The sequence below is a fragment of the Dermacentor variabilis genome, chromosome 6 (genome assembly GCF_050947875.1).
Source record: "Dermacentor variabilis isolate Ectoservices chromosome 6, ASM5094787v1, whole genome shotgun sequence".
NCBI lineage: Eukaryota > Metazoa > Arthropoda > Arachnida > Ixodida > Ixodidae > Dermacentor > Dermacentor variabilis.
In genome coordinates this window covers 59,106,514-59,128,421 of record NC_134573.1, presented here as the reverse complement: position 1 = coordinate 59,128,421, position 21,908 = coordinate 59,106,514, and the positions used below count along the sequence as shown (strand labels likewise).

The window sequence follows — 21,908 nt, the reverse complement described above, 5'->3', positions numbered from 1 at the left end:
AGTGGTTTTGGCACGTAAAACCCCAAATATTATATTATTAGTTATGCCGGAGATATTAATTTTACCTCTTTGGGAGAAGATCGTGTCCTTGAGCTTCGCTGAAGAGAATTTGGCAATAATAGGGCGAGGTTTGCTGTCATTAAACCTGCCTAGTCTGTGTGCTCTAGAAATATCGCCATCGGATAATTGCAAGTTAAGCTGTCTTGAGAGCAAATCACGCACAGTGCTTTCCGACTAAGCCCATGTTTCAGCTGAATTGTCAGGGATGCCATAAAACAAAAGGTTGTCACGTCTGGAACGGTCTTCGAAGTCGTCCAGACGGGATTGTATTAAAACGTTCTGTCTCTGGGCTACCTCTGATACAATGCTCGAGATTTGAGTTTCCGTTCTATTGCATTCAATATTTTCAACAATTGCCTCAAAAGCAGTCAACCCATTCGTCACGTCGCAAACTTTGTGTGCCAGCGCTTCTTGGCTACCTTTCAGTTCATGGAAGGCATCCATTAATTCCTTGTGGCTTGTGTCAACCTTTTCAGAGAGTGCTGCAATGGCAGCTAGCAATCACTATGGGTAGGCCCGGGATTCATTTCAATGTCACCGCAGACCAGCAGTTGTTTCGTAACAAGTACACATTCGCATATTGTTATGAACAAAGCACTTGGGCACGGGAGAAGCAGCAGGCAGGCATTACTCGTACGCTTGGAATAAAGCGTTAAGTTATTACTAAGCTGCACATAGTAGAAAAGGGGATTCGTGAGCGACGACTGCATCGCTGCCGCTCTCCCGTGCCCACTGAAGATAGGTAGCCGAAGTCCGCTTCTTATACTGTGGTAGGATAGCGCTGTTGATGATGACGCCCTTTCGTGATCAGTAATGAAGAAGGTGGTTCTGCGCATGTCCGTGTCGTGTAGGCCAGAACAGTCGATCGCCGGTTCCAAGACCAACAGCTCGGGTAGTAGCGGTGCCGACATCGTCGCTGACAGCTCAGGAGACCAAGGAAGCTATTACCAAGACTAGTTACCTATTGTTAACTACCTAGTGACTGAAATTGTTACCTGTCTTGCTTTCTTTCTATCTTTCTTTCTTACTTTTTTCCCCTTCCAATGCAGTAATCTTCAGTGTATAGATATATGTTAACGTTTCTATGCCTTTGACTTACTACAAGTATCTTTGTGTAATATGTACAAGTACGTGCCCTCACGTACTTCCTTCCGATATTAGTTTTAATTATATATCTACTTTTTGTATTGACTACATGGAGATGTTCGGTGTGATTACATTGGGTGAATAATGATATTGCATGTTCCATCCTTTTTCTATGTTTTGAATAACGCTTCCTTTAGGCTTAGATAATTGTAGTTCCCTGTTACCCGATGCCTTCCCAAATGCACATAAGGTAATATCAAAAATATAAATAAATTAAAAAGTAACAAATAAATCCAAGTCTACAGTGGGTGAGAAAGACAAGGTCTTCTTAGACGCATTAGTGCCCCATGTGGTCTTGTTGTTTACACTGAGCCACCATCACGAACTACCCCCATTTTTACGCTTTTCTAGCTCCGAGGTCCCCAAATATATATTTTTTGAAAATCCAAATTTCCGACACTGGTTTTATTCACGCACTCTTTTATCAAACGTATATAGAGTATAGTTTGAGCCCTTTTGTGCAATCTATGCGCAAAAATATACTACTGCTTAGTCCATAGCTTTACAGAAACTAGTCCATATTTTTGCTGCGAGCATGATTTTGACGCCGTTATGCCTTACTTGCACTAGTAGGCATCAAATTGCGGTATCTTGAAGAACGTGATCAGAAAGTGGCAGCCAGATATGCAGATTCTATAGACCCCAAGTTGATCTGAAATTTTAAGACCAGTCGTTGTCTCCAATACATGGATGGATACAAAACGTTAATGAAAGCCCTGAGGTACGCGACTGAGCGCGCTGTGGGCCGCTCCCACGTTGGGACAGTCAGGCCATGCCCGACCGCCGCATCGTGGGACCTCTGGACAGCCCTTAGTGGCGCCCCGGCATCGCGGCTCTTGATAGCGGAGAGCACCTTTTCCTCATTGATTTTTTCCATGCCTCGCGCCAAGGGGAAACGTCAGAGCATATGGTCTAGGCTAGCGAAGTTGTTGTCTCAAATAAATAATGAAATAGATGTGTCGTTATCGCAGATCAAATAGAACATGTGCGGCTAGAACGCTTCCTGGCTTAATCGAAACAACCTTATGAAGAGTAGCCGTTTAATATATAGCCAAATTGTGCCACAGGCATGTGGTAACAGAGGTGCTCCTGCCTCTACTTTCTTGTTAAAAATAAATTGGGGGGTTTTACATGCCGAACCCATTTTCTGATTATGAGGCATGCCGTAGTGGACTCCGGATATTTCGGCCACGTGGGGTTCTTTAACGGGCACCTAAATCTAAGTACACGGGTGTTTTCGCATTTCGCCCCCATCTAAATGCGGCCCCCGTGACCGGGATTCGATCTCGAGACCTTGTGCTCAGCAGCCTAACACAACAGCCATACTTTCTTGTGTAACTGTCTCATTGTCTTTGCCTTCATAAAACCTAGTGATTTCCAATAGTCTCTAAAAGCTAAAGTAGCCTTCTATGGGAGACAACATGGCAGTACTTCATTAGGTGCGGAAATCAAATTGATATATTTACAACGCCACACAGACCATGCCTTCGGGGAGCGGGGCTCTACGAAGCTGCAACTTTCTTTTTCTTTTTTTCAAAACAGTGGTTTTTATTACAGTCTCAAAAACGCCATTGATAATCCCGGTGACACTCACATTGTAAAAAGTAAGGCGAGTTTACCTGGTGGCCTATAGGACTGCATGCGCAAGTAGAACGTTGTGGAGAAAGTAAATGCGCAAGATCGAAAACAAATGGTACGCACAGCAAGGCACCGGTGAGATTCGAACTCACGATCTCCTGTTTACTAGACAGGCGCTTTAACCAACTAAGCCACGTCGCCGACGATTCGCTACGATGCCCCAGTTTCGGTGAGTGGCATAATTGAGTAAGTGCCTATTGGCGTAATCCTCCAGCTAGCCTAGTATGAGCCTCACGTAGCAATGCGGAGCGTTCATAAAACCCGTTTGGTGCATACATATTATCATGCAATGCCGAGCATCACACGGACACTTTTTCTTCAAGGAAGGAGGCATCGATCCCTACCTGGAATTCCGATAATATATTTAATCCGACAGCCGTTAAATGCTTTAAAACTCTATTTGCCCCTTGCATCTTGCTTCTTTCTGTCCGTCCGTCCATAAATGTCTTTCCGCTGACAAATGTAGTCGTTATCGACGACCCCTTTAGACGGGTTTCGCCAGTGTCAGGCCAACTCCCCAGGTTTGTGTGCGCGCGCATGTGCGGGTGAGGGTGTGGGTGTAATTCCCTATATATATATATATATATATATCCTGTCGCGCGTGAGTGTGTGTTGTGTGTGTCTGATTTCCTCTTAGTCTTGTTTGAACCGCCATGCTGCCTAAATCCGAGCACTTTACCCGGCTCGCAAGGCGCACACAGGATTCTGTTATATTCACTTACATGACTAAGTTTTCAGGTTGTCAACTATCATACGCGTGAATGTGTAAATACTAGGGCGCAAATATCAGGACAGAAGCAGAAAACAAACGACGGCGATCATGTTGACGCACAAGATGGCAGGATCCGTGCGAAAGCTTCGTTGAAACACGGGCCTCGATATAGTGCGTCAACTTAATCGCCGTCTCTGCTTGCCAGTCTCAAGTGGTGCCGGTCCTGTCGTTTGTGTTCTTCTTCTGTTCTGATCTTTGCACCCTGCTCTTTACACATTCAAGCATGAACCAACTAGCCCAAGGAAGAGTTTCACTCAATCAGGCGCACAAAGCCTGCAACTGTAATGCTTTAGTGGTTCTCTGAAGCAGCCGGCGTAAAACGCTTCGCGGAGCGCAATTTATATCTGGCTAACCATTACGCAAGTCCTAAAACCATCAACTGTTTGTAGACAGGTGCTTTAACTGAAAAAAACCGCAAGTTTTCGTTTGCTTAGTATGCGATTGAATAACACGTAAGCAAAAATTCATCTTCATCATCAGGCGATTATTGCACAAACAAAGCGTGGCTATTTTACGAAATATATTATTTTTAATATATTATTCGTGCTTTAAAGTAATTGTATAGCACTGTTTACCAGTATGTATATTAAAAGCGTACCAAAGGCGTCTAGGACTGTTTACCAATATGTATATTAAAAGCATACCAAAGGCAATGCTTCGATCCGTTTTGTTTCCCGCAACTTAGATGCAGAAGTACATCTTTGGTATATACCAGTGCCGTTTGTTTAGTCAATCTTGTGTACTCCTTCGGGTAGCAGGTATTTACATAACGCACACCCCACTGTCAATACAGACACATTCCAGTCCGCATGAGCCACCGCTGTAAACAGCGCTGGAAGAACAATTGAACCGCTATCTAAAAAAAAAAATCACGGTTTCGCCCAAAACGCGAAGCATCTACTGCGATAGCGTATTAGTAGACACCTATAGGAAGTAAGAATAATACTATCATCGGCCAAATAAAGATGAAAACATTCGCATACTAACGGAGTTAACAAGCATGGTGTAACCGCGCACAAGCACACAGGAAGACAACACAATTGATGAGCGCAGACAATCGCTGTGAAAACGCTGGTGTGAGAAAGCGCGACAGCAGCAGCGAGCTTGCGTCCAATTTACCGTCTCTGTTTCGCTCACTTATCCTGATGTTTCCCTGTCGCCTATGCACACTTTCAATTGCCCTCTGTACGGTTGTTAACTTTCTTGACATCTTCCATTCTCTGTTCACGCTTTTGAGGTCGAGATACTTTCGAACTTCCTATAGCCATTTGTTCTCATCCCTATTCATTAGTCATTCTTCGAAACTACTCTGACATTGTACTTCTCTTACTTCAAAAAAGAAAGAAAAGTAACCCAACCCAAGTCACCTTATAATACGTCATTTATGGTTTTATCGTGAACACATTATGCTCATTCTCCAGTTCGGGTCAAAATTCTGATTTCCAGCACACGATTTTAGTTCCGAAAATTTGCTATTGCACCATTGCCTTTTTGAAAAATTCCATTTTTGTACGTATTTGTACTCGGTAACCTCTGTTAGGTAGTTTTATGGAAAAGGCCTAGGGGAAAACTGAAATGGTTCTCTTTCTAGTTACTTTCAGAAAAAACTTTGTGGCTTTTCCTCCTATGTCCAAACACGGCAGCATATTGACACGTGTACTTATATTTATCCAGCCACCACGTTTCGTCGCGTAACAAATGTTATCGCACAGCGCGGGACGCGCCTGCATGTTTCCCAAGTTTCTGGAAAGTTATCGACGCTTCTATCCACTGTCTTTGTCCCCGAACCTTGTGTTATTTGAATTCATCGCGTGGCGCGAATGGTGTAGAACTTTGTGGAAGGCCCACGGGTCCCAACGATTAGTCTGGAACATTCGATGACTGCTTTAAAAAAGCCGACGCGCTCGACTCGCTGATTAGATTTGCGACGATCACCGACTGTGTTTACCGCTGTCGCCGTTCTTTGAGTGTAGCCTGGTTTTGAGGGCTCAAGTTCGCCCAACAAAACTCTAGTTTCCTCTTTCTCAGTTTGGCTGCTTTCCTCACAGTCACTTCCACGTGACTACCACCACTACCACTTGTACCATACACCATACCATATAGCACCATACACTACCATACACTACCACCTGTATGGTGAGAACTTTAGTATTCAGCAAAACTTGATTAACCAGACGTGTAATTTTGCTAAAGAGCAAGCAATCATCTGCGAAATGTATGATCTGAATCTGTTCAGCAATTGCCTAGACAGTTAGCCAGTCAAATTACCTAGTGACTGGTAACTGTTACTTGTCTTGCTTTCTTTATATCTTTCTTTGTTACTTTTTTTGCTCTTCCATTGGAGTAATCTTCAGTGGATATAGATATGTCCGCGTTTCTATGCCTTCGCCTTAGTGCAAGTATCTTTGGGTAAGATGAACAAGTTCGTGCCCTCACGTACTTCCCTCGGGTATTAGATTTAATTGTAAATCTAGTTGTTTATTTATTACCTTGGAGAGGTGTTCGGTGTAATTATATTAGGTGAACAATGATATTGCTTGTTCGGTCCTTTTTGATAAGTTTTTGAATAACACTTCTTTTCGGGTTAAGTAATTGTAGTTCCCTCTTACCTAATGCCTTCCTAAATGCATGTAAGGTATTATTAAAAACCTTAATAGATTAGAGCGGAAAAAAATCTCAGTCAACAGTGGGTGAAATTGATGAAAGGCAAGGTTTTCTTGGACGCATTAGCGCACCATGTAGTCTTGTTGTTTACACTGAGCCACCATCACGAACTACCCCCATTTTTACGCTTTTCTAGCTCCGAGGTCCCCAAATATATATGTTTTGAAAATCCAAATTTCCGACACTGGTTTTATTCACGCACTCTTTTATCAAACGTATATAGAGTATAGTTTGGGCCCTTTTGTGCAATCTATGCGCAAAAATATACTACTGCTTAGTCCATAGCTTTACAGAAACTAGTCCATATTTTTGCCCCGAGCATGATTTTGACGCCGTTCTGCCTTACTTGCATTAGTAGTCATCAAATTGCGGTATTTTGACGAACATGATCAAAAACTGGCAGCCAGATATCCAGAATCCATACACCGCAAGTTGATCTGAAATTTTAAGACCAGTCGTTGTCTCCAATGGATAGATGGATGCAAAACGTTAATGAAAGTCCTGAGGTGCGCGACGGAACGCGCTGCGGGCCGCTCCCACGTTGAGACAGTCACGCCATGCCCGACCGCAGCATCGTGGGAGCTCTGGACAGCCCTTAGTGGCGCCCCGGCATCGGGGCTCTTGATAGCGGAGAGCCACTTTTCCTCATTGATTTGTTCCGTACCTCGCATCATGGGGCAACGGCAGAGCATATGGTCTAGGCTAGCGAAGTTGTTTTCTGCAATAAATAATTATATAGATCTGTCATTATCGCAGATCAAATAGAAATATGCGCCTAGAACACTTCCTCACCTAATCGAAACAATCTGATGAAGTGTGGACGTCTAAAATGCAGCCAAATTGTGGTACAGGCATGAAGTGGTAGCGGTGCGTTTGCTCTAATTTCTTGTGTATCTGTCTCATTGTCCTTCCCTTCATAAAACGCAGTGCTTTCCAATTGTCTGTAAAAGCTAAGGTATGGGAGACAACATGAGAGTGCACTTCATTCGGAGTGGAAATCAAACTTATATATTTACAACGCCAGACAGACCATGCCTTCGGGGAGCGGGGCTCTAGGAAGCTGCAGCTTCCTTTTTTCTTTCTTTCAAAACAGTGGTTTTCTTTTGAGTGTCAAAAACGCCATTGATAATCCCGGTGACACTCACATTGTAACAAGTAAAGCGAGTTTACCTGGTGGCCTATAGGACTGCATGTGCAAGTAGAATGTTGTGCAGAAAGTAAATGCGCAAGATGAAAAACGAAAGGCACGCAGAGCAATACACCGGTGAGATTCGAACTCACGATCTCCTGTTTACTAGACAGGCGCTTTAACCAACTAAGCCACGGCGCCGACGATTGGCTACGATGCCCCAGTTTCAGTCACTGGCAGAATTGAGTAAGTGCCCATTGGCGTAATCCCCCAAGTAGCCTAGTATGAGCCTCACGTAGCAATGCGGAGCGCTCATAAAATCCGTTTGGTGGATGCATATTGTCGTGCAATGCCGAGCATCACACGGACACCTTTATTGACATCTTCCATTCTCTGTCCACGCTTTTGAGGTGGAGATACTTTCGCACTTAATCCAGCCATTTCTTTTCATCCGTGTTCATTAGTCATTCTTCGAAGCTGCTGTGACATTGCGCTTCTCTGGCTTCAACAAAAAAAAGAAAAGAAACGGCACCCAAGTCACCTTGTAATACCTCATTTATAGTTTTATCGTGGACACCTTATGCCCATTCTCCAGTCCGGGTCAAAATTCTGATTTCCAGCACCTAATTTCAGTTCCGAAACTTTGCTATTGCACCATCACATTTTTCAAAATTCCATTTTTATAGGTATTTGTACTGGGCAACCTCTGTTAAATAGTTTTAAGGAAAGGCTCTGGGGAAAACTTAAATGGATCTCTTTCTAGTTACTTTAATAAAAAAACGTTTTGGCTTTACCTCCAATTTCCAAACATGGGAGCATACGTGTGCTGAGAACTTTAGCATTCAGCAAGACTTGATCAACCAGACGTGTAAGTTAAATGAAGAACAAGCAATCATCTGCGATAGGTATAATCTGAAACTGCTCATCAATTACTTACATAACTTCAGTAGCGACAACATATGTCCAAAGGGTCATCGACCAATCTCTTGAAACCACTGGATACAAAGGGTTCGCAGCATATAAATCTACCAACCTGATCACTCTGCACTTTGCATCTCTCAGTGATGTGCAGGAAATGTGCACTTTAACATCTATCCCGCTGTCAGAAGATCAACACCTACCTGTGCAGTGCTACTTCGCATCGGGCCCTAATATACAGAGGTGTGTTGTCTATGGCATTGACCCTGAAGACACCCCTGAGATAATATGTCGTGAATTGACCTCCACGACACACAGGGTGCTCGCAGCTAGATTCATGGGCAAAAGCCGTACTTGCTTAGTGACGGTACAAGGCCCTCAATGTATCCCAGAACGGTTTTATTACTATGGTTGCATATTGCGACCTAAACCCTACCTCCCTCGAGCAATATTCTGCTACCGCTGCTTTCAACGTGGACACATGCAGGCATTTTGCCCACAGCGTACTATTGATCCAGAAAAGCTCACACCAGAAGGCCAACCACGATATCGATGTGGCTTATGTAGATCTGATGAGCACGATATGACAAGCACAAATTGTCTGACTAAACAGAAGGCCACAATACGGATACGAAAGGCTATACCAAAAACGACTATAGTAACAACACACAATCGTTATGAGGTTCTTGCAGAAGAGCCAGAGATGCTCTTGGTAGAAGAAGAAAAAGCCCCAGAAACACAACTGTATTCTTTTGTTCTTAAACGTGACAAGCAGTCGCAGACAAAGAAACAAATTACCGGAACCCCTGCATCAGTCGGATGATTACCATGATGACACTGACGCTCGGATAGACGCACTGGCCAGAGAGATTGAGCGACTACGCAAACATAAAGAATTGGTAATTCTGCGTCGTCAGAAAATAGGACCAACACGTGACGCATCAACCTCTGCGAATGCCACCGTTACGCCTAGATCCCGTCCGGTAACACAGGTCAGCCAAGCTGTTTGGACAGCAGTTTTAGATCAACTTGCACAACTAACGTTGCTCATTCAGAATTGCCTGCATCATGGCTAATCCTCTGGAGCAGCTGTCACAGGATGGAATTCTACAGTGGAATTGTCGGGGCCTAAACTCGAAGTTAGGAGAAATTAAAACCAAGCTTCAATACAATAAGCTACATTTATGGGCACTGCTTATTCAAGAGCCTAATAAGCTATGCTCCCTGTCCAATTTTAACGGGTATCATAACCCATCTATTAGAGATAGACGTGCAACTACAATGGCTTCAGCTCCGGGAAAAGCTGCAGTTTATATATCATCGCATATTGCTCACACAGTGATTGATCTGGAGCCATGGTGTAATGGTAATCAAGAAGCTGTCGGGGTCCTGACACGACCAGTGAAGACTGCTGTCATTCTAGTGTCATTCTACGCCAGACAGCAGCGCACACGTTTGAACTTGGGGTGGATAGCCCATCTCCGGGCTACGTACCCGGGAATTCCTATTCTCGTGGGTGGAGGCTTCAATGCCCCACATACAGAATGGAGGTACAAGTACAACTCCCGAAGAGCATACCAAGTTAAAAACATCATGAGCGATGCCACTTTTACACTGCTGAACCATCACGCTGTGGCTACCTGTGCTGTACCCGCAGTATCTAGAACAAACGCTCCAGACCTTACGTGGTGGTTGGGTCCTGGAATGCCGTAGTGGCGGGTGGAACCAGATACATGGGGCAGTGATCATATGTCAATAATGATTGGTTTGCACAGAACGTGCATAAAGAAAATTCGACTACGAGTAACAGTCACGCATTGGGATAAGTTTGGGGAATCATCGATTGATAAACTACCCACAGAGCCCTCAGAAATTCTTCCCGCTTTAGCAAATAGCCACCCTTTGCGGTGACTTGGGTTGCGTTTCTTTTCTTTCTTTTTTGAAGTCAGAGCAGCGCAATGTCGGAGTAGTTTCGAAGAATGAATAATGAACACGGATGAAACGAAATGGCCGGATGAAGTGCGAAAGTATCTCCACCTCAAAAGCGTGAACAGAGAATGGAAGATGTCAAGAAAGTTAACAACCGTGCAGAGGGCAATTGAAAGTGTGCATAGGCGACAGGGAAACATCAGAAGAAGTGAGAGAAACAGAGACGGTAAATTGGATGCAAGCTCGCTGCTGCTGCCGCGCTTTCTCACACCAGCGTTTTATGGTGAGTGTCCTGACTCATGAAGTGTCTTGAGTTCCTGTATGCTTGAGTGCGGTTACACCATGCTTGTTAATGCCGTTAGGATGCGAATGTTTCCATCTTTATTTTGCCGATAATTGTTATATTCTTACTTCCTATAGGTGTCTACTAATACGCTATCGCAGTAGATGCTTCGCGTTTTGGGTGAAACCGCGAATATTTGTTTTTTAGATAGCGGTTCAACTGTTCTTCCAGCGCTGTTTACGGCGGTGGGTCATGCGGACTGGAACCGTCTGTGTTGACTGTGTGTTGTGCGTTATGTAAATACCTGCTACCTGAAGGAGTATACAAGATGGACTAACCAAACGGCACTGGTATATACCAAAAATGTACTTCATGTTCGTTGCGGGAAACAAAGCGGAACAAATGTTGCATTTGGTAGGCTTTTCATATACATACTGGTATAGAGTTTTATACCACTACCTTAAGGCACGAATAATACATTATAAATAATATATCTGGTAACACAGCAACACTTTGATTCGGCAATAATCGCCTGATGATGAAGATGAATTTTTGCTTACGTGTTATTCAATCGCATACTAAGCAAACAAAAACTTGCGGATTTTTTCAGTTAAAGCACCTGTCTACAAACAGTTCATGGTTTTAGGACTTGCGTAATGGTTAGCCAGATATAAATTGCGCTCCGCGAAGCGTTTTACGCAGGCTGCTTCAGAGAACCACTAAAGCATTACAGTGGCAGGCTTTGTGCGCCTGATTGAGTGAAATTCTTCCTTGGGCTAGTTGGTTCATGCTTGAATGTGTAAAGAGCAGCGCGCAAAGATCAGGACAGAAGAAGAACACAAACGACAGGACCTGTACCACTTGAGACTGGCAAGCTGAGACGGCGATTAAGTTGACGCACAATATCGAGGCCCGTGTTTCAACGAAGCTTTCGCACGGATCCTGCCATTTTGAGCGTCAACATGATCGCCGTCGTTTGTTTTCTGCTTCTGTCCTGATATTCGCGCCCTACTATTTAGATATTCCCGCGTATGATTGGTGAAAACCTGAAAACTTAGTCAGGTAAGTGAATACAACAGAATCTTGTCTGCGCCTTGAGAGTTGGGTAAAGTGTGCGGATTTAGGCAGCATGGCGGTTCAAACAAGACTAAGGGGAAAACACACACACACAACACACACTCACGCACGACCGGATATATATATATATATATATATATATATATATATATATATATATATATATATGGGGAATCACACGCACACCCTCACCAGCACCTGCGCGCGCACACAAACCTGGCGTGTTCTCCTGCCACTGGCGAAACCCGTCTAAAGGGGTCGTCGATAACGGCTACATTTGTCAGCGGAAAGTCATTTATGGACGGACGGACAGAAAGAAGCAAGATACATGGGAAACAGAGCTTTGAAGTATTTAACGGCTGTCGGAATAAATATATTATCTGGGTTCCAGGTAGGGATCGATGCCTCCTTCCTTGAAGAAAAGGTGTCCGTGTGATGCTCGGCATTGCTTGACAATATGTATGCACCAAACGCGTTTTATGAGCGCTTCGCATTGCTACGTGAGCCTTGTACTAGGCTAGTTGTGGGATTACGCCAATGGGCACTTACTCAATTCTGCCAGTCACTGAAACTGGCGCATCGGAGAGACACCTGGCCCAGATGGAATCGGAGCAGATTTCTATAAAACGTTTAAAGAAGAGATTGCCAGTGCGCTGTTCCAAGTTATCGAAGAGGGGTATAAAAAGAAGAAGCTACCACGGTCTTTCACTGAAGCGCACACTGTTTTAATCCCCAAATCGGACGATCACACCAAACTTCACTCTGTGACGTCATATCGCCCCATTAGCCTCTTAAATACGGATTACAAAATTTTCATGAAGGTGTTGGCCAAAAGAATGCCGAATGTCGTTCAAAACATTGTAGGACCGCACCAGACATGTGGCATAAAAGGTCGTAGCATTACGACAAATAAACATGCAGTAAGAAGTGTCTTAGAGATCTGCGATGACTTTGGAGACCGAATAGCAATGATGCAATTAGACTTACAAAAAGCTTTTGACCGTGTCTCCCATGAAGTGTTGTTCAACGTGTTAGAATATGTGCAAGTTGGAACTGTGTTTCTTGGTGGATTAAAGATGGAGTACTCGCAGTGTGTAACACGCCTGGTAGTCAATAGGACGCTGAGTGAAAAAATTGGCATACTCAGTTCTATCAGACAAGGATGCCCGGCCTCAGCCTTACTTTTTGCCATATACCTAGAACACTTTTGCTTATCAATTATTCAAAATTCAAACGTGCACGAATTTAGATTACAGAGTACTGAATTAAAGATTCTTGCATATGCCGACGATGTGGCCGTACTCTGTCAAGATAGGCATAGCATACATGAAGTTGTTCATACAGCCAAACAATTTTGTTCCATGACAGGTAGCATGATTAACTGGGATAAAACAACTGCGTTTTGGTATGGCAATTGGGATATGAAGCCTGATGTATACGTAAATGTAAGATGGGAAACCCACCCACTGAAGTACCTAGGGGTGCCACTCGAGGTTTATCGTGACAACAACGAGTACTGGATGGACGAAGCGGAAACAATCAGGCAAAAAACAAACGCCTGGGGTGGGCGGGAGCTCTCTATTTTTGCACGGGCGAATGTATGCAACCTGTTTTTAATAGCCAAAATATAGTATGTGTTCCAAGTCCTTTGTATGTCGCGGGTGAATGTGCAGAAATTTCACAGGATTTTCGCCGTGTTTGTGTGGAGATCAACCTGGGAACGAACAAGTCGCTCAAATTTATTCTTACCGGTCCGAAACGGTGGATTGGGTTTGTGTCATTTATTTATTAGGCAAGTTATGTCTCGTTTTATTTTTCTCCGCGACCAAAGAAATGACTTTTTGTAAACTGTAATAAAATTAAGGCTGTGTTCACACGTTCCAGAATTTGTTGTGTCATCGAATAACAATATGTACCATTATGAGACTAGATTCTTGCGTGAAGTAGTGCATTCTTTTCAATTTCTGAAAGTGCGCTTTTCACTAGAGTATTTGTCCTCTGTAAAACGGAAAACACTTTACAAAGACCTTGTCGACTGTTTGTTGCCAACACCGCGGTACTAAACCTTATTCAATGTCGGACCCGGACAGGACGTGCTAAGAAAGGTTAGAAAGATGAACGTAAAACCGGGAACAAAAACTTTCTTCTTTAACCTTCATTCTGGGACGCTCCCAGTAAAGCAGTGGTTAGCTGATAAGGGACTCTACGTTCCATGGACGACAAAATGTCTACTTTGTAAGACGCCCGTAACGGTAGAGCAGGTATTTCTTTACTGCTGGGACGCCGTTTTCCATTGGGACATTCTGCAGCGCACATTGAAAAAGGACCTACCCATCCCGAGTTATGGAATTCGTTTTCTGAGTGTGGACAATGAAGACGGCGTCCCGTACTACATGTTCATGCTGATAGCACTTCACCGCATCTGGCAGACTAGAATGACGGTTCGCAATGCCGACATTCACGCACGTCCTGTCAGGGAAAATTTCATTGTAAACGTGGATTATATACGCGCACTGTATAAAGCGCAACCAGAGCCTCCTGACTGGCTACCTCTCTTGGACGAATTGTGTAACTTGAAGAAATTTTAATGTGAGCACACCGAATCAAGACTTGATCCAAGTTTTTCCTTTTATCATTCATGTTTCTCTGTTTCCACCACCTGTAAAAGAAAACAGGCAATAAAGAAAAAAAAGTCGCCGCCGTGGCTTAGTTGGTTAAAGCGCCTGTCTAGTAAACAGGAGATCGTGAGCTCAAATCTCACCGGTGCCTTGCTCTGCGTACCTTTTGTTTTTCATCTTGCGCATTTACTTTCTGCACAACATTCTACTTGCACATGCAATCCTATAGGCCACCAGGTAAGCTCGCCTTACTTTTTACAATGTGAGTGTCACCGGGATTATCAATGGCGTTTTTGACACTCAAAAGAAAACCACTGTTTTGAAAGAAAGAAAAAAGGAAGCTGCAGCTTCCTAGAGCCCCGCTCCCCGAAGGCATGGTCTGTCTGGCGTTGTAAATATATAAGTTTGATTTCCACTCCGAATGAAGTGCACTCTCATGTTGTCTCCCATACCTTAGCTTTTACAGACAATTGGAAAGCACTGCGTTTTATGAAGGGAAAGCCAATGAGACAGATACACAAGAAATTAGAGCAAACGCACCGCTACCACTTCATGCCTGTACCACAATTTGGCTGCATTTTAGACGTCCACACTTCATCAGATTGTTTCGATTAGGTGAGGAAGTGTTCTAGGTGCATATTTCTATTTGATCAGCGATAATGACAGATCTATATAATTATTTATTGCAGAAAACAACTTCGCTAGCCTAGACCATATACTCTGCCGTTGCACCGCGATGCGAGGTACGGAACAAATCAATGAGGAAAAGTGGCTCTCCGGTATCAAGAGCCCCGATGCCGGGGCGCCACTAAGGGCTGTCCAGAGCTCCCACGATGCTGCGGTCGGGCATGGCGTGACTGTCTCAACGTGGGAGCGGCCCGCAGCGCGTTCCGTCGCGCACCTCAGGACTTTCATTAACGTTTTGCATCCATCTATCCATTGGAGACAACGACTGGTCTTAAAATTTCAGATCAACTTGCGGTGTATGGATTCTGGATATCTGGCTGCCAGTTTTTGATCATGTTCGTCAAAATACCGCAATTTGATGACTACTAATGCAAGTAAGGCAGAACGGCGTCAAAATCATGTTGGGAGCAAAAATATGGACCTATTTTTGTAAAGCTACGGACTAAGCAGTAGTATATTTTCCCGCATAAATTGCGCAAAAAGGCTCAAACTATACTTATATGCGTTTGTTCTAACAGCGCGTGAACAAAACCAGTGTCGGAAATTTGGATTTTCAAAACATAAATTTGGTGACCTCGGAGCTCCAAAAGCGTAAAAATGGGGTTAGATCCTGATGGTGGAACAGTGTAAACAACAAGACCACATGGTGCACTAATGCGTCCAAGAAGATCTTGCCTCTCATCAATTTCACCCACTGTTGACTTAGATTTTTTTTCGGTTTAAATTTATTTTGGTTTTCAATAATGCCTTACACGCATTTAGGAATGCCTTAGGTATGGGAGAACTAGAATTACTTAAACCGAAAAGAAGTGTTATTCAAAAACACATGAAAAAGGATTGAACAAGCAATATCATTATTTACCCAGTGTAATCACACCGAACACCTCTCCGAGGTAATCCAAAAACTAGATTTTCAATGAAATCTAATATCCGAGGGAAGTACGATAGGGCACGTACTTGTACATCTTACACAAACATACTTGCACTAAGGCGAAGGCATAGAAACGCCGACATATACATATGTCATCATATATGTTCTCAGCATACATATGCTGCCATGTTTAGACATAGAAGCTAAAGCCAAAAAGCTTTTCTGAAAGTAACTAGAAAGAGAACCATTTCAGTTTTCCTCAGAGCCTTTCCTTAAAACTTCTTAACAGAGGTTACCGAGTACAAATGCGTACAAAAAACTGTATTTTGAAAAATGTCATGGTGCAATAGCAAACTTTCGGAACTGAAATTGTGTGGTGGAAATCAGAATTTTGACCCGGACAGGAGAATGGCCATAAGGTGTCGATGATAAAACCGTAAATGAGGTATTACGAGGTGACTTGGGCTGCGTTTCTTTTATTTCTTTTTTGAAGTCAGAGAAGCGCAATGCCAGAGTAGTTTCGAAGAATGTATAATGAACACGGATGAAACGAAATGGCTGGATGAAGTGCGAAAGTATCTCCACCTCAAAAGCGTGAACAGAGAATAGAAGATGTCAAGAAAGTTAACAACCGTGCAGAGGGCAATTGAAAGTGTGCATAGGCGACAGGGAAACATCAGAATAAATGAGAGAAACAGAGACGGTAAATTGGATGCAAGCTCGCTGCTGCTGCCGCGCTTTCTCACACCAGCGTTTTCACGGTGAGTGTTCGCACTCATGAACTGTGTTGAGTTCCTGTATGCTTGAGTGCGGTTACACCATGCTTGTTAATTCCGTTAGTATGCGAATGTTTCCATCTTTATTTTGCCGATAATAGTATTATTCTTACTTCCTATGATGTCTACTAATACGCTGTCGCAGTAGATGCTTCGCGTTTTGGGCGAAACCGTGAATTTTTGTTTTTTAGATAGCGGTTCAACTGTTCTTCCAGCGCTGTTTACGGCGGTGGGTCATGCGAACTGGAACCGTCTGTGTTGACTGTATGTTGTGCGTTATGTAAATACCTGCTACCTGAAGGAGTATACAAGATGGACTAACCAAACGGCACTGGTATATACCAAAGATGTACTTCATGTTCGTTGCGGGAAACAAAACGGAACAAATGTTGCCTTTGGTAGGCTTTTCATATACATACTGGTATAGACTTTTATACAACTACCTTAAGGCACGAATAATACATTATAAATAATATATCTGGTGACACAGCAACACTTTGATTCGGCAATAATCCCCTGATGATGAAGATTACTCTTTGCTTACGTATTATTGGATCGCATACTAAGCAAACGAAAAGTTGCAGGTTGTTTCAGTTAAAAGATCTGTCTACAAATAGTTCTTTATTTTAGGACTTGGGAAATGTTTAGCCAGATTTAAAAGATTACGCTCCTCGAAGCGTTTCCCGTAGGCTGCTTCAGACAACCACTAAAGCATTACAGTTGCAGGACATGTGCGTATGATTGGTGACAATCTGAAAACGTAGTCAGATAAGCGATTACAACAGAAACTTGTCTGCGCTTTGACAGCTGGGTAAAGTGTTCTGTTTGAGGAAGCATGGTGGTTCACACAAGACGAAAAGTTGGTTTTTGTTTCATGGCACAAATGCAACTAAGGCCATGCTGCGCCAGCCACAAGACAAAATGAAACGCAACGTTGGAGCAGGTAAACCTGCAATACATTATAGTTGGTGTAAATGACCCGTCTTTTCTAAAAAGTCGATTAGGTTAGCAAGTGGCACTAGGTGGTGATCTGCCAGTAATAACGCAGGGTGTAATGGTTATTATACATTATATTATATATAATATACATTATGTTATAATAATGCAAATTATACAAATTGTGTAAAAACCTCCGTCTCTGTGTGTCCTTGTGTGGACGTGTTGTTAGGATGTGTATGACTGTAGGAGGTTCGCGGCAATTTTCGCAAGTTCGCGGGTTTTCTTTTCGAAGGAGGAAATTGCGCGTCAGCTGTGTGTTGCCAATTCGAAGTCGACACAAGGTCACCTCGTTGAACCGTTGCTGGTGACTGCATGATTTGCAGTCTCCAATGAAACGTTTATTAAGATGTACCTTGTTGCTTAAACAATGGTCCCAATCGTGTTGCCATTTTACCTCAAGGCCTTTCAAAACGCATTGATACTGTCTTTGTATGGAAATGCTGTATTTTTAATGTTTTTGTGTCGTGCCGTTAATGCGCCTATATCCGTTACTTCGTTATCCAGTATCCCAACATGGCTTGGTCCCCAAAAAAACCTAATTGATCTGCCGTATTTGTTTGACGATAATGCGTTTAAAATACGCCCTAACAGTGGTTCACATTGGGATTTCATGTTTAGAGCCTTGAGTACGCTTAATTAATCTGTGTATATGACATTGTTTTCAAGTTTGTCAGCGATAATATTTCGAACTACCGTCCATATGGCATATTCTTCGGCTGCGTAGACACAGGCATGCTGAGGCAGTCGAATACTTGTTTCCCAATTTTCTGTCACAGTCCCCACACCCACGTTTTTTTTTTCGTTTTATAGCCATTGGTATAAAATTTCATGTAATATTTACACTTGTCATGAAAAGCGCGGATTTCTTGTATAATGTGTTCTCGTGCTGTGTCTCTTGTCTTTAAATGTGTTAGTGTCCAGTCACATGACGGTGTGAAATGACACCATCGGGGCAAGCCTTCTGGTTTCTCTGGTAACCTGGAGGACTTCTCCAGGAATGTTATACTCCCGACAATATTCCTCGTATCGAAGGATAAGCGGCCTAATAACGTTTGATTTATTTGTATAATGTAAGCGTGAGCTGCACTGTGTGACGATGTTGTAGCATATGTGTTGCGATGAAGGACCGGATTGTGAGTATGTAGGAAAAAGTTAGTAGCACTCTGCGCTGCTGTAAAGGAGGCTCATTACAGTCGACGTATAAACTCTGGACAGGTGATGTTCTCTAAGCGCCACTTGCAAGTCGTAGGCCGAGGTTATGAACTGAATCAAATCGCCTGACTTAAGACTATTTTGTGGAACCATTTATGATAGCAGCATAGCCTAATAAACTACATACTAAAGTGCGTTAGATGTGTAGCAGGAATGCGATCAGAGCCCCAGCGTTTCCCGGAGAGGGATTTGAGGATGTTACGTGCATTGTTCGCTTTCATTTTAATACTATTCATGTGAGCAAGAAAGCTCAATTTTATCAATCAGAACACCAATAAACTTCTGTTCTTGTTTTCCCGGTAGTTTGGTTTCCTGTAGCCTAAGGATTGGATGTGGTTGTATACATCTTTTTCGCTTAAAGAGAACACTAATAGTTTTTTTTTCACTTGAGTAGCGATAGCCGTTTTCAGATGCCCAATAGGTTAGTTTATTTAGCGTAACTTCAATTTGCCCTTCGCAAGTTGCTAGGTTCGATGCACGACAGGCTATTTGTAGGTCATCCACATATAATGAGTGCATTACGGAGGATGGACTTACATTATTGACCGAGTTCGTTCTCACCGCACACAACGTTGTGCTTAATACGCATCCCTGAGGCACACCGTTTTTTGAATAAATACGCGGGACCGCACCGTTCCTAAATGCACTTGGAAGGTTCGATCGGACATGAAATTCGCTAGACAATAAGCATTCTGCCGCGGATCACTAAATCCGCTAAGACCCTTAAAATGCCGAAGCGCCATGTAGTGTCATACGCCTGTTCTAGATCAAAGAAAACTGTGGGAGCCGCGTGGTTTAAACAAAATGAAGAGTAAAAGGTTCACACGCAAAGACAAACGACCAAACACGAGCACGCACACCCGCACGGGCGTGAGCACACAAACATGGTGACGTGGCCTGACATTGGCGAAACCGTTCAGTAGTAGTCTACATTTGTCAGCGGAATGACATGTAGAGACCGATGGACAGAAAGATGGACGATACAAAGTAAATCGAATTTGGAGCATTTAACGGCTGTCGGATTAAAAAAAATTATCTGGCTTCCCGGTAGGTATCGATGCCTCCTGCTTTGAAGAAAAGGTGTCCCTATGATGCTCGGCATTGCATGACAATAGGTATGCACCAAACGGGTTTTATGAGCGCTCCACATTGCTACGTGAGGCTCATACTAGGCTAGTTGGAGGATTACGCCAATTGGCACTTACTCAATTATGCCACTCACCGAAACAGGGGCATCGTAGCGAATCGTCGGCGCCGTGGCTTAGTTGGTTAAAGCGCCTGTCTAGTAAACAGGAGATCGTGAGTTTGAATCTCACCGGTGCCTTGCTGTGCGTACCTTTTGTTTTTCATCTTGCGCATTTACTTTCTCCACAACATTCTACTTGCACATGCAGTCCTATAGGCCACCAGGTAAACTCGCCTTACTTTTTACAATGGGAGTGTCACCGGGATTATCAATGGCGTTTTTTAGACTGTAATAAAAACCACTGTTTTGAAGAAAGGAAAAAAGAAAGTTGCAGCTTCCTAGAGCCCCGCTCCCCGAAGGCATAGTGTGTCTGGCGTTTTAAATATATCAGTTTGATTTCCGCGCCTGATGAAGCACTGCCATGTTCTCTCCCATAGAAGGCTACTTTAACGTTTGCAGACTATAGGAAATCACTAGGTTTTAAGAAGGGAAAGACAATGAGACATATACCAAGAAAGTATGGCTATGGTGTTAGGCTCCTGAGCACAAGGTCGCGGGATCGAATCCCAGCCATGGCGACCGCATTTCGATGGCGCGAAATGCGAAAACACCCGTGTATTTAGATATAGGTGCACATTAAAGAACACCAGGTGGCCGAAATATCCGGAGTCCTCCTCTACGGCGTGCCTCATAATCAGAAAGTGGTTTTGGCACGTAAAACCACATAATTTAAGTTTTAACAAGAAAGTAGAGGCAGCAGCATCGCTATTACCACATGCCTGTGACACAATTTGTCTATATATTAAACGTTCACTCTTCATAAGGTTGTTTCCAGGAAGCGTTCTAGGCGCACATTTGTATTTGTTCAGTGATAATGACACATCTATTTAATTATTTATTGGAGACAACAACTTCGCTAGATATGCTCTGGCGTTTCCGCTTGGTGCCAGGCATGGAACAAATCAACGAGGACCAGTGGCTCTCCGCTATCAAGAGCCCCGATGCCGGGGCGCCACTAAGGGCTGTCCAGAGCTCCCACGATGCGGCGGTCGGGCATGGCGTGACTGTCCCAACGTGGGAGCGGCCCGCAGCGCGCTCAGTCGCGTACCTCATTATCTCATTATCGGTTGGCAGGTACCGGATCCCGTGAGAGTCTAGCGGTAATTCTTTTTTAATGGTTCTTTGGAGCACGTCCCAGAATAATACCCCTTGCCAGAATTGAAGAAAAACGTGGTCTTAAATAAATTCAGGGGTTTTACGTGCCAAAACCACTTTCTGATTATGAGGCACGCCGTAGTGGAGGACTCCGGAAATTTCGACCACCTGGGGTTCATTAACGTGCACCTAAATCTAAAAGCACACGGGTGTTTTCGCATTTCGCCGCCATCGAAATGCGGCCACCGTGGCCGGGATTCGATCCCGCGGCCTCGGGCTCAGCAGCCCAACGCCATAGCCACTGAGCAACCACGACGGGTTAGAAAAACGTGGTCTATTGTCTCAAGCTGCTTGCACATAAGGGAGTGGGAACCCCACGGTAGAAATAAACCACTTTCGTCTAGAAAGGACTTAACAGTTAAAGTTCCAGTGTGTAACTTGAAAAAGAAAGATTAGGCTCCCGGCGACACCTGCATTTTCTTAACTCTTTCGAACATCGCAACCTGGGCCTCCAGAGTGTATGATCCTGTACAAAGGCACTGGAAACAGCGCGTCACAAACATCCCTATACAATGCTTTCCTTTTAACGCTACTCAAATACTGCCTCGAAAAACGTACACTTAGAAATATAACACTTTGAACAATTTCTCTAAAGAAACCACAAACACTTCTTGAAATACATTGCGTTGTAACAACATACTCAGGCAAAACTTCCCGGAGTCGTTGTTGACACACGGTGCGCAGGAATGGGTCTCTAACATCACGGAAAAATAAAAATCTGTTTACAA

At 43.6% G+C, this 21,908-nt stretch overlaps 4 non-coding genes across 4 annotated transcripts; 2 read left to right on the top strand and 2 right to left on the bottom strand.

Moving 5' to 3' along the window:
• Positions 1–2,911: 2,911 nt before the first annotated feature.
• Positions 2,912–2,985, bottom strand: TRNAT-AGU (transfer RNA threonine (anticodon AGU)). The gene has a single exon. It is a non-coding gene; the product is annotated as a tRNA-Thr (tRNA).
• A 4,551-nt stretch (positions 2,986–7,536) lies between these two features.
• On the bottom strand, positions 7,537–7,610 carry TRNAT-AGU (transfer RNA threonine (anticodon AGU)). The gene has a single exon. It is a non-coding gene; the product is annotated as a tRNA-Thr (tRNA).
• Positions 7,611–14,311: 6,701 nt separating this feature from the next.
• TRNAT-AGU (transfer RNA threonine (anticodon AGU)) lies at positions 14,312–14,385 on the top strand. Its single transcript has one exon. It is a non-coding gene; the product is annotated as a tRNA-Thr (tRNA).
• A 5,644-nt stretch (positions 14,386–20,029) lies between these two features.
• On the top strand, positions 20,030–20,103 carry TRNAT-AGU (transfer RNA threonine (anticodon AGU)). Its single transcript has one exon. It is a non-coding gene; the product is annotated as a tRNA-Thr (tRNA).
• The last annotated feature ends 1,805 nt before the right edge of the window (positions 20,104–21,908 follow it).